The sequence below is a fragment of the Mirounga leonina genome, unplaced genomic scaffold (genome assembly GCF_011800145.1).
Source record: "Mirounga leonina isolate KUSES-001 unplaced genomic scaffold, KU_Mleo_1.0 Mir_200, whole genome shotgun sequence".
In the NCBI taxonomy this organism is placed as follows: domain Eukaryota; kingdom Metazoa; phylum Chordata; class Mammalia; order Carnivora; family Phocidae; genus Mirounga; species Mirounga leonina.
Genome location: NW_023270503.1, coordinates 22,848,383 through 22,860,944, shown reverse-complemented (window position 1 = coordinate 22,860,944; position 12,562 = coordinate 22,848,383). Strand labels below are relative to the sequence as shown.

At 53.7% G+C, this 12,562-nt stretch overlaps 2 long non-coding RNA genes across 2 annotated transcripts; both read right to left on the bottom strand.

Annotated features, from left to right (window-relative positions):
• Nucleotides 1–201: 201 nt before the first annotated feature.
• Nucleotides 202–2,196, bottom strand: LOC118025051. Its single transcript, XR_004683243.1, has 3 exons — nucleotides 1,989–2,196; nucleotides 747–916; nucleotides 202–524 (listed from the first exon to the last, which is right to left on the bottom strand). It is a non-coding gene; the product is annotated as an uncharacterized LOC118025051 (long non-coding RNA).
• Nucleotides 2,197–5,937: 3,741 nt separating this feature from the next.
• LOC118024785 lies at nucleotides 5,938–10,836 on the bottom strand. Its single transcript, XR_004683201.1, has 3 exons — nucleotides 10,557–10,836; nucleotides 7,050–7,298; nucleotides 5,938–6,647 (listed from the first exon to the last, which is right to left on the bottom strand). It is a non-coding gene; the product is annotated as an uncharacterized LOC118024785 (long non-coding RNA).
• Nucleotides 10,837–12,562: the final 1,726 nt, after the last annotated feature.

The window sequence follows — 12,562 nt, the reverse complement described above, 5'->3', positions numbered from 1 at the left end:
ACAGGGGATTGCCGGGGAAGGGGCTCTCCCACTCCCCTACCCCGTGAACACTGATTTAAGGACCCAACTGTTTGCCCTTTGCAAGTGGTGTTGTAAATAAAAAACCCACTTTCTCTTCTGTTTCGTAAGCGTTGGTGCCTAGCCACACTCCCCTGCCTCCCCCTTCCCCCCCGCCCCCGACCCAAGCCCTCCCCCCAGCTCCCTCTGCCCTCCAGCCCGATGGTTGAGGAGAAGCTTATGTTTCAACAGCAGAGAGCCAAAACTTACATATACCGAGAACGTACTATGAACAGGGCACTGTAGTAGGTTGCTGCACTTAACAGTTGCATATTCACAACAGGAGAAATTACTTGCCTGGGTTCAAACCTAGGCACACCTGGCCCACGGGGTCACAAAGGAGCTGTGTGGATGCAGAGCCTAGGCGCCCCCAGGCCGGGGTCTAAGTCTCCCCCTGCTCCACTCCTCCAAGAAAGCCGGCAGGTGGAAAGGCCCTGTGGGATCTGGCAGCCCGTGGCTCTGGAAACCTGCGGGGGAAGGAGGGTCAGCAAGGAATTACCCTGTGCATGTACAAAGGAGAACGAACGCTTTACAGCTGCTTAAAACCCTTGACTGTAACTTCCAGCTCCCCAGCTCCCCAGCTCCTTCACTGCCTTGCCGCTCACGCCCCTGTCCTCGCTGCCCACCCTCTCTTCCCGCTCTGCAGCACCCCTCATGTTTCCTGGGGACTTCCCTCCTCAGGAACACACCTGCCCCATTTGCTGGGTGAGCTCGGTCTCTGTCACACATCCTGAAGCTCCTTCTATCACACCGATCACCTGTGTGCCTCCAGAACATGGGGGGAATGCCGTCAGTACACTTCCGTGGGTCAGCTCACATAATCCTCACCACTCTCTGAAATGCCGCATGGCTCCTTCTGCTGTTGGGAAATCGGGGCACAAAGAGTTGAGCTTGCCCAGGGTCATCCAGCAGGTGAATGGTACAGCTGGGCTTCCAGCCTGGTTGCCTTTTTGTTGTTAAGGTTTTTTGTGTTTGTTTGTTTTTTAATTTGTCAGAGAGAGAGAGCACAAGCAGGGGGAGCGGCAGGCAGAGGGAGATGGAGAAGCAGGCTCTCTGCTGAGCAGGGAGCCTGATGCGGGGCTCGATCCCAGGACCCCGGGATCATGGCCTGAGCTTAACCGACTGAGCCACCCAGGTGTCCCCCAGCCTGGTCGCCTTAACCTTTACCCCACACTGTGCCCCTCCTTCAGCGTCTGCCACCCCTGTCAGCAACAGGAGGGCAGAGACCACGTTTGCCTTATGTGGTAATGTTCCACCCACCCCAGCACGGAGACTGTTGGCGCATAGTAGGCCTTAGATGTTTGTTGTTAAATGAAACACATCGTCTGCTGTGTTCAGCTCGACCTAGCACTCCGTTTGTGTCTCCTCATTTTATCTTCTAACTGGTCACTGCAGGATTATCCCCATTTTCCAACAGGGAAATTGAGGCTCAGAGAGATCAGATGAGTTGCCCAGAATCACACGCCCCCAAGGAGGCACTAGATGCAGATCCAGATGCTGACGCTGACGACGAACACCCTTTCTGCCGTTTTCCACCGATGGGGCTGAGGGTGGGGCGGGCCGTAACTTTCTGTGGGTGGCGGCCTGAGCCAGTTCTTACTGCCCACCTCTGCCTTCCAGGCTTGCGGATAACAGAGCCACAGGGGCTCTGTGCAAAGCACCTCTGTGGAATAAATCTAGAAACTCCCAGTTCCCCCTACGCTGAACTTTTCAGGGCACAATCCTACCTCTCTTAAACTTTCCCCCCTCATTGTGCCAATGAACACAGCTGCGCAGTTGGACAAGTTGGATGATCAGCCATGTGTCTAAAGAGGGGGACGGAAAGGGGAGGGGAGTCCTACCTCCCACCTCACCCCATCCCGGGCCCCAGCAGGGTGAGGCCTCTGCCCAGCACTCAGCTGCAGAACTTCCTCTTTTCCTGTGGGGTTCACCTTAGAACTCCCGGCAGTCAGTCTAGCAGAGAGCTTGCGGGGCTGGGGTCATCTGAGGCGACAGACACAGGAGTTTCCGGGGAAGCCTGACTCAGGTGGCCAGGGATGGGGCTCTCCGGTTGGCCTTGACGAAGAGGGTGTGACTCTCGCCTAAGGTTTTGGCGTTAGAGCCCGGGAGGCCAGGAATCAGGACCCGGGACTCTGGCTCTGCGACAGGCCTGGTGGGGGAGGGGCAGTGGCGGAAGGGGAGGGGCAGATCGCCTGGTTCCTCCGAACACTCCAGCTCCAGCTCCGGGAAGGACCATTTTGTGCCAGGCACGTAATCCGCACGACAACCCCGACCGATGGGTTTTAGTATTCTCCTTTTTACAAATGAAAAAGCAGAAGCTTGGGGACATTAAGAAAGTGCGTTGCCCAAGGACACTGCAGCAAGTGGCAGTCAGCTCCGATGTTGAGGTCTGCACTTCTCTGTCTGGAGGAGGCTGAGGGCCTTCAGTGACCTGGCGACTTGTGCAGGTGGGCTTAGCGCCGGAGGCCACCGGGAGGGCCCCGTTCGCAGTTCTGCGGGTTCTGCCGGCGGTGCTCTGGGCCTAAGGCGTCATGCTGGGGCGTAGGGACTTTTCAGGTCTCTCGTCCCCTTCCTAGACGACAGTCACTGGCATTGATGGAGCGCTTACTGTGGGTGCCAAGCAGTGTTCTAAAGGCTCAGCTCTCTTCATTCTCACATCAACCCTAGGATCTATTTGTTCCTCCACCTTACAGATGAGAAAAATGAGGCACCGAGTGGTATGTAGTCTGTCCAAGGCCCCAGAACTGGGAAGTGGCAGAAGCAGGATTCGCACGAGTTTTGACTTGCCCTTCTGTGGATGGGCATGGGCTGCCTCACCCCCGCGCTGGTGCTCGGGAGAACCTGGCAATAACGTAGATCGAGGTTCAGATCTTCCGAGCTCTGTTCCGTGGGTGGCTGCCGACCGTCTCCCGCTCTCCGGGTCCTCCCTACGATACAGTACTCATTTGTGCTGTCCTTCATTGGACAACTGCTAACTGTGTCAGGCCCTGGGAGATAAGACATTGAGGAAGACACAGACCCTGCCTCAGGGAACTTACAGTCTAGAGAGGAGACAGAGATAAGCGAACAGCTTTTCCCAAAAGTGTCAGACAACTGGCAGATCTGTTCTGCCCGGGACCATTCTGTCTTGGACTTCAGCAGGTAAAGCAGCTGGGACCTGAGGTGCCTCTGGGCTAAGGAGGAGACTCATAATCTGGGGGTCAGGTCCACCCCCCAGGGATGCCCCCATCCTGACCACTCTCCTTCCCCGTCCCACCTCAGCTCCTACTCTTGCCTGCTGCTGGCTTTCCCTCCCTTCTTTCTCCACATCCCCTGAACAGCCTGGACACCCTTGCATCTTTCCCTCCCTGCCTTCCCCAAGCCAGCCCCTCTCCCACAACAGACTCACCCAGACAGAGCTGTCCACTATCCCCCCTCAGTAAGCAGCAAGGATGGGGAGTCATGTGGCAGAGGGAGCTGGGTAAAGAGGTGAACGTGCAGACATCCTTTCTGCTACCTGGCAGACACCCTCGGCAGGTGGTTGAGAAAGTCACCCCTCCCCACCCAGGGTCCCAGTTGGGCCAGGAAGTCCTTACAGTCTGACTCAAATCCCTCTTGCTGGGATATTTCCTCTCACTTGGCTTCTAAGGCACCCTCCTTCTGTGTAATGGCTTTCAGAGTCTTGAAATCTGCCACTCCATTTCCTCCGTTTTTCGCAAATGTCACATTAAAGAGAACAAGGTGATTTCGTCTCGGCCTGCCTCGTGTCCCTGGTTACTTCTTGCATCCCTCCCCTGCTCGCTCTGTGTAACAGCCTTGTTTCAGCCTTTCAAATGTGCTACCACAGGCCCTTTGCACTTGCCATGTCCTCTTTCCAGCGTAATTCCCACCGCATCCATCCCACTGAGTGCAGGGCTCAGCTCATCTGTCACTTCTTTTTTTTTTTTTTTAAGATTTTATTTATTTATTTGAGAGAGAGAATGAGAGAGAGAGAGCACATGAGAGGGGGGAGGGTCAGAGGGAGAAGCAGACTCAGGGAGCCCGATGCAGGACTCGATCCTGAGACTCCAGGATCATGACCTGAGCCGAAGGCAGTCGCTTAACCAACTGAGCCACCCAGGCGCCCTCATCTGTCACTTCTAAAAGGAAACTAGCCCTGCCCAGACACCCTCCCTCTCATGACACACCTCCACAGCACCCTGGGCTCCTCCTGGCTGATCAATTAATATCTATTTCCCTCAGACTGTCAGCTCCGCGACAATAAGGACCAGAGTGGGTTTGCTCCCATGGTGTCCCCAGCACCTAGTGCAGCCCTTGATCTGAAGTAGTTGCTCAAAAAATATTTGTTACCTGAATGATCCCAAGACTCTCAATCTCGGCTACTTGTGTGGGTGTGGCCTTAGGCAGGGAATGACACCGTGGCAAGCTTCCTGGCTTAACCTGGGCGGTCTCACCGGGGATATGCTAACGAAGGAAGGGCCTGCAGCTCAGCCGGTTTTTACAGCTTCCCCCTGAGCACCCCGCCCCACGGAGGAACCTTCCCATCCCCAAGGCAGGTCTGTGCAGTTGGGAGCTGGAGAAGCACCCTCACAATAAGAGTCGGACCAAAGTGAGAGCCCCTTGTGTGTTCCGTAGGCTTTGTAGCTTACAAAACAGTGTCTGCAATTCATATTATTTTCCTGATGAGGAAAACGAAGCAGAGGGAGGTCAGGGGACAAGTCCAAGGTGGCTAAGGCAGAACTTGAACGCGGCTCTTTTGAAACCTGCCAGTTTTTCTGAGGCCATTGTACAGGGGGAGAGGATGTGCTGCCAACCAGCAAAGATGCCAAGATTCTGGGGCTTTCGTTCTTTTATTTCTTCGTCCAGGTATGCACGCATTCATTCATTTGTTCAGGAGGCACAGGCCCCGCCTGGTCTCTCCGGAGGCCGCAGTGGAACACGAACGTTCTGGAGCCCTGGTCCACCTGTGAGCGGCCTGAGCTTGCTGTAGATACCTTTTTGTGTTTACCTGTAAATGTGCATTTTTCATGTAAACTTTCAAAAGATTCCCTGACACCACCTGTCCTTCCCTCCCCTCTCTATAAAAAGTTTAAGAACCACTGGGGTCATACATGCTAACTCAGTGTAAATGGGCAGTGGCCCATGGGCTCATCAGTCCTGCCCGTTTGGGTGACTAAGGCCCCAGCACGTGACCATCTCTGGCCCAAGTGATAAACCTGGTGTCTGGACCACATGAGTCATCCGCCGGCACCGCCGACCTGGGACAGAACCCTATAGAAACACACACACACGCGCGCACACACACACACACACCATCGCCCGCTCTAAAACGGCTCCTGACTCCAGGGAGCTACTTTGGTTTTTTTCCCTCCAATATGAGTAACACGCAGTACTGCCCACCATGGTGACATTTATTGAGGACTCGTGTGTGTCGGACTCTACGATGCCTACCTCCTCAACTTTTTTTTTTAATTTTATTTTTTAAATTTGTATTTAAATTCTAGCTAGTTAATATCCTCCTTGTCTTTTTATTTTTTTATTTATTTTATTTTTTTTTTTAAGATTTTATTTATTTATTTGACAGAGACAGAGATAGCGAGAGCAGGAACACAAGCAGGGGGAGTGGGAGAGGGAGAAGCAGGCTTCCCGGGAGCCCGATGTGGGACTCGATCCCAGGACCCTGGGATCATGACCTGAGCCGAAGGCAGTCGCTCAACCAACTGAGCCACCCAGGTGCCCTATTTTTTTATTTTTTTTTAAGATTTTATTTATTTGAGAGAGAGAGAGCGAGCATGAGAGGGGGAGGGTCAGAGGGAGAAGCAGACTCCCCGCTGAGCAGGGAGCCCGATGCGGGACTCGATCCCGGGACTCCAGGATCATGACCTGAGCCAAAGGCAGTCACCCAACCAACTGAGCCCCCACCCAGGTGCCCCCCTCCTTGTCTTTTCAAATCCTCACAGCAGGCCCCTGAGTTGAGGAACTTGCCCAAGGTCACCCGGCTGGGGAGAGGTGGTGGTGGATGTGGGGTGAGGGGTGAGGAAAGCTCAATGTGTTTAAGATCCTTCAGGGATGGGGCAGTGGTCAGGGCTCTTAGCTCCCTGTGGGTACGAAGCCTAGACGCATTCTGCTGGAGTCATTCCTACCTTCATTCTTTCTTTCTCCGATTTCTTGAGCATCTTCTATATGCCAGGGCTGTGTGGGGGCTTGGTAGCCGGCCTCCAAGATGGCTTCGATGCTGCCCACATCCTGGCACCCACATCCTCCCGCGGGCCCCTCCCATACTGTGCCAGGGTGGTTGTGAGTGACCCGTGGCGGGGGGCAGAAGCGAAGGCACAGCCCTTCCAGTGTGGGTTATGACAGACTGCGCTTCGTCTTGGGCGCTCTCCCCCTCTCTTGCTCTCCTCCTTTTGGGGGTCACTCCCTCAGTTGCCGGGCTGTGGACAGCCCCATGGGGAAGCTCACAGGCAAGGAACTGAAGCCTCAGGCCAGCAGCCGGTGCAGACCTGAGGCCTGTCAACGACAACCACATGAGTGAGTTTGGGCGCAGCCCTCCAGCCCCAGTCAGGCTCTGAGATGACTATAATCTTGTTAGGACTCTTGGCTCAGAGACACTGTGGAGATAATAAGAAGCTGCTGAGTTTTTAGGGTGATCTGTTACACAGCAAGAGAGAACCAGAGATACATCTGTAAACACAATTGCCATGGTTCTCATATTCTATTAAAGGAGGCAGCCAGTGGAAGGAAGGAAGGAAGGGAGTGGGGGGAGAGGGAAAGAATTCAGTATATCAGATAGCAGGAAGTTCTATGGAGACAAATAAAGCAGGGAAATGGGAGGGGGAGGGAGCTTCGATTTAAAAAGGGTGGCCAGGGAAAGTCTGACTGAGCAGGGGCCGGTTAAGCAAAGACGTGAGGGAGCGAGCCATATAGAAATATGAGAGGAGAGAACATCAGGCAGCACGAACAGCACATGCAAAGGCCCTGAGGTGGAAGCTTGTCTCGATCATGTCACCCACCCAGAGCAGTTTTTGTCTATTTGGCCATTAGATTGATTGTCTTCACCAGGCCTGTCTTTGACCATCTCATCCTACGGCCTCCAGGAGTGGGGAGGTGGCACGCTGAGCCCCCACTGCTCTCTTGTTCTCTCCCTAAAAGGCTTGGGCCCTCGACCTGGGCTCCGTGGCTGTATTCCGGGGAGAAACCACAGTGATAGATCTTCCCAGCCTTCAATCGGGGCAGGTGATCTGGGACAAATCCAAGTGAGACTGCAGGATGAGAGAAACGATGGAGGAAATGCAATTTGGACACAGAAACTCCAATTTCAAAGGCCCTCCAATAATGTACCTGGCTTACTGGTAGAATCATCTAACTCCATGCTGTTGCTGTAATCGCGGGTTATTTTTTGCCATTTACCGTTTTGGAGCAGGCAAAATACAAAGTGTGTCCCTGTGTCATAGCAGAGGTGACCAAAGCTGCCCATTTGATATGCCCAGCCGCCTTGCTTCTTGGTTTATTACTTAATAAAGCCTGAGGACTGCCTCTTTCTGTGCCCTCCTCCCTCTCAACCCAGGGATGCCTGCCTTGTCCCATAGTGCGTCCTCAGAGCCTCTCAGGGCTCCCCACGAGCAGGCCCATGGCCATAGCAACCGTATTTTTCAGATCAGTGCAGTGAGCCTGAAGTTATATGTAGAAGACAAAGACCCAGGAGCTGAAGATGGGGCTTTCTGGGCACGGAGTAGCAAATACCTCCCCAAGAGACCCACTCATCCCCCGCGGGGGGGGGGTGGGGGGAGCAGAGGAATTGTTCATTTATTCACTCATGCATTCTTTCAACAAATTTTTCTTAAGCCTACTGTATGCCAGGATTGGGCTTGGTGCTGGAGAAACCGTATAAGCAAGACAGAGTTCCTGCCCTGGGAGTGCTTCTAGTCTGCTGGGGAGACAGACAGGTGTATCAGCAGGGGCCGGGTGATTCTGGTAAACATGGGAGGGACATCCATCCCAGTTCAAGGGGAGGACCAGAGAGGAGTGTGTATGTGTGTCGATGTCAGGGGAAGGTTCCATGAAAAGTGACTTCTTCTTCTTTTTTTTATTTTTTTATTTTTATTTTTATTTATTTATTTATGTAAAGATTTTATTTATTTATTTGAGAGAGAGAGAATGAGAGAGAGCACATGAGAGAGGGGAGGGTCAGAGGGAGAAGCAGACTCCCTGCCGAGCAGGAAGCCCGATGCGGGACTCGATCCCGGGACTCCAGGATCATGACCTGAGCCGAAGGCAGTCGCTTAACCAACTGAGCCACCCAGGCGCCCCACTTCTTCTTTTTTTTAAAGATTTTATTTATTATTAGAGAGAGAGAGAGAGAGAAAGAGCACAGGTGGGAGAAGGGGCAGAGACAGCGGGAGAGGGAGAAGCAGACTCCCCGCTGAGTAGGGAGCCCAACCCAGGGCTCCATCCCAGGACCCTGGGATTATGACCTGAGCTGAAGGCAGACGCTTAACCAATGGAGCCACCCAGGCACCCCAAGAAGTGACTTCTAACCCAAGACCTGCAGGATGAGTAGGAGTTAGAAGAAGAGGAGAACTGTGTCCAGGCAGGGAGAGAGCTTGTGCAAAGGTCCTGAGGCGAGAGAGGTGGTAGAAAGAGCAGAAGGCAGAGGGTCTTGTGAGCCTCATCCCTAAGGGCCACAGGGAACCACTGCAGGTTTGGAGCTCAGATTGACACAATCACATCTGTGTTTTAGAAAGATCACTTTTGTTGCTGTTACTGACTGCCCCTCCTTCTTTTCATGGCCCTGTGGCCGAGAAGGGCCTGTGGGGAGACCACAGCCCAGGCCAACCCAGTCCTCAGAGTGTAGGGGGGATAATGGCAGGCTCTTCTCTCCTCGGCATCCCATCCCACCTCAGCAGACTTCAGGGTCAGGTTCTGAGCGCTGCTATATTGGGCTCTCGTGGGTGAGGGTTCCATCCCGCCTCTGTCCACAGTGGGCTGGCTGCCCCCCGGATTGAGGGGTTATTTGTATCTTCAGGGTGGCAGGGCCTCCTCCCCAGAGCCACGGAACCCAAGATAACAGGGCAGCCTGGGAGCTGTTTATGAAAAGGGTGGGCAGGGCCGGGGGGACGGTGACTGCTGCCACAGATATAGCAATTGGGGCGGGAAGGCTGTCTAAATTACAGCTCCCAGAATAGAAGGGCCCAGAAGGAGGGGCGGGGCATCCTACCAAGGAAGTCCTGGCGGCCGGCCAGGCCTGTCGGGCCTCCGGGCCTTGCTGCAGGCAGCACCGGGGTGGCCCGGGGCCGTGGCTGTGAAGTGGAGCCAGGCGGTGGCAGGGAGGCTCCTGGGGGTTGGGAGTGACCTTCTGGAAGGGGTGAGGGCAGGGCTGGGCTGAGGACGGGGGTGCCGTCTTGCCTGCCCCTGGAAGAGACTGCCCGTCACACACCTCTGAATATTTCACAGAAGTGTGAGAGATCCTGTACAAAGAACAAGAATGGGGGTGCCTGGGGGGCTCAGTTGGTTAAGCATCTGCCTTGCGCTCAGGTCATGGTGCCCGGGTCCCTGCTCAGCGGGGAGTCTGCTGCTCCCTCTCTCTTTCTCTGACAAATAAATAAATAAAATCTTAAAAAACACAACAAAACACCAAAAATGGCGGGCATCAGCACAGCAACTCAGAGTGAGGCCCTGCTCTGAGCGATAACATGTTAACACTTCAGCTCACCCTCAGGGCTGCCCGTGACGTAGCTATTATGAGACCCACTTTACAGAGGAGGACACCGAGGCCCATTGAGGTCAAGTATGTGCCAAGTAGAGCTAGGGAGTGATAAACTAAGATGCGAGCCCGGGTTTGTCTGACCTCAAAGCCCAGGCTCACTGTGAGGGAGGCTGTTGGAAACCTTAGTCTCCCGGGCTCGGTTTTCTCCTCTCTCATGGATCACAGCCCTGCTCCGAACCAGCGTCCCAGAGCTGTAGGGGTCACATGGGGACGGGGTGTGTGCTGGGACGAGCTGCAAGTCGAAAGGCCTGGCTGAACTGTGTGATCTGCCTGCCGCAGGCCTCTGTTTCCTCATCTGTAAAATAGGGATCATTGTAGGTAACTCAGAGGGTCCTCGGAGAATCTAATGAGAATATGTTATGTGTGAAAGTATTCATATCTTTGAAGGCAGATTGTAGACTGGAAAGTGACACATTTCAAGTGATTAATATGTGAAAGGAGAATATTGACAAAGGCAATGATTTCTGGTTCACTAGGGGGGCTCACAACATCTCCAAGGAACATCCTCCTTTACTTTTTTTTTTTTTAAGATTTATTTATTGAGAGAGAGAGAAAGAGTGAGTGGGTAAAGGGGCAGAGGGAGAGAGAGAATCTCAAGCAGATGCCACGCTGAGCGGAGCCCAATGCGGGGCTCGATCTCATGACCCTGAGATCATGACCTGAGCTGAAATCAATAGTCAGATGCTTAAGCCACTGAGCCACCCAGGTGCCCCTGGAACACCCTCCTTTAAAATGAGGAATCAGGGATGCTTACCTGGTTGGCTCGGTTGGAGGAACATGTGACTCCTGATCTCAGGGGCGTTAGTTCGAGCCCCACGTTCGGTGTAGAGATTACATAAATAAATAAAAACCTAAAAAAATTAAAATAAAATGAAGAGTCACCCTTTGCTTATCCTTGGTAGGTATTCAGTTTTCCTATAGGTTGTGGCTTAAAGCAAGGCACACCTGCATTTAAAAAAATTTTTATTACTTATTTATGTATTTATTGGTGAAGATTTGGTGCCTTGAAACCGTATTTCAAGTGGTGTACCCGAGGTGCTGATTTTCAGCTGAGGCTGAGGACCGTCCCCTCCTCCCCAATCCCCAAGTTCCCAGCGCCAGCTGTTTCCTGGGCTGGGGGGTCTCCATACAGAGACATAGGTTTGGGCTGGATGACCCTTGTCCCCAGCCTACTGCTGGCTTTCGGAGCCTGCTGCCTTCCCACGTGTGTTACTTAATGTTGTGCAAGATCCTCTTGTCTGCCCCAGGGGAGGTGCCGCAAGGAACCTCAGAGACTAGAACTTGCTGATTCATCTGCAGAGCCAAGGGCAGGTTAAGGGGACTGAGTCCCGGAAAAAGAAGTGACACCTGTCTGGCAGCCTCACCAACACTCCCCTCATGCCTGACTGCCTCCTCTTTCTCCCCAGCTCAATGTCTGTGGAGACCGAGCACCATGCAGGGAGCGGGGAACCACACCTCCTGCCTGCTCATCCCCAGCCCTGCAGCGGTCCCTTTCCAAGGTCAGGTCTTCGGCTCCCCCGCTCTGGGAGCGTCAGCATCTACTTGGCCGCTGTACCTCCTGGTGAGGTTTATGATGGAGCTGTTAGGACTGCTCTTGGCCTGGTGAAATTGCCCCGGATGTAGCCAGATCCTACCACTATCCACAAAATCACAGCTCCTGGCCAACTCCTAGGTCCGTCCTAGGGAGCATTCCATGGAGAATCACCAAGACAGAGTCCCTCCCGCACTTATTCGTTCGTGTATGAATGTTTATCGCATACCTGCCACGTATCTGGAACTATTCTAAGCACCAGGGGCACAGACAATTTTGCCCTTGTGGAACTCGCATCTAATGGGGGAGGCGACCAACAAGTAAATATATCAAGTCCCGGAAGGCGATATGTGTTACAGGGAATAGAGAGAGCAGGGAAGGGTACTGTGAGGGAGGGAGGGAGGGGTGATCCTAAATCAAGGGCAGTTGGAAGCCTCGCTGATGAGGTGCAGGGCACAGTGGTGCAGACAGCTGGGGAAGAGCCTTCCAGCAGAGGAAAACAAACAGCAGGAGGCCAGCGTGTGCATGGAGTTGAGTGAGCTGGGGGTGGGGGGAGGGCTGGAAGGATAGAGGTATTATCCAGGGAGGAACAGGTTTGAAGGATGAGGTTCAGTGCTGTGAAGATTTTCCTAAAGTCTAACTCAAGTCCCTCAAGCCAGTTAGTTTAATTAAGCTGGGTTAAGGGTTCAGGTGCTGATTTGTTCTTTCTTTGACTCTAACCTCATCTCACATCTCTGGGGAGAGTGGCTGAGTTTCCCCTGGAAGGCAGTGTTTCTGGAGTTCCTGCCCAGGCCCGGCCTTCCTTCTGCCTCTCCACACCGCCCCCCACCCTGCCCTTTCCCACTCCCCCGGCATCCAAGGTTGACCCACCTGCCTGCCCACCTGCCTTAACCCCTCCCAGCACACACACACCTAATGTCCTTATCACTTCTTCTGCATCTTCTCTCTCCAGCTAGACTGAGAGCCCTGGCGGGCGGGACTAGTTTTTTCAACTGCTTGGAGTTTATTGCACTGGGCTCCACAGAGGTCGCCATAAATACGCTTGAATTGATTCGGATGTGGATGCTCAACGTGGGCCAGCTCTCTTCTTGGGGACGCATGGGCTCCAAGCAGCCCCCCACCCCATGGGCTTGAGGGATGTGAGGAGGGCTGGAGGTTACTAAGCATGGTGGGGGCGGGATCCCGGGCTCACACTGGGAGAGTTGAGCTGGAATTTCTGATTCCCTTCC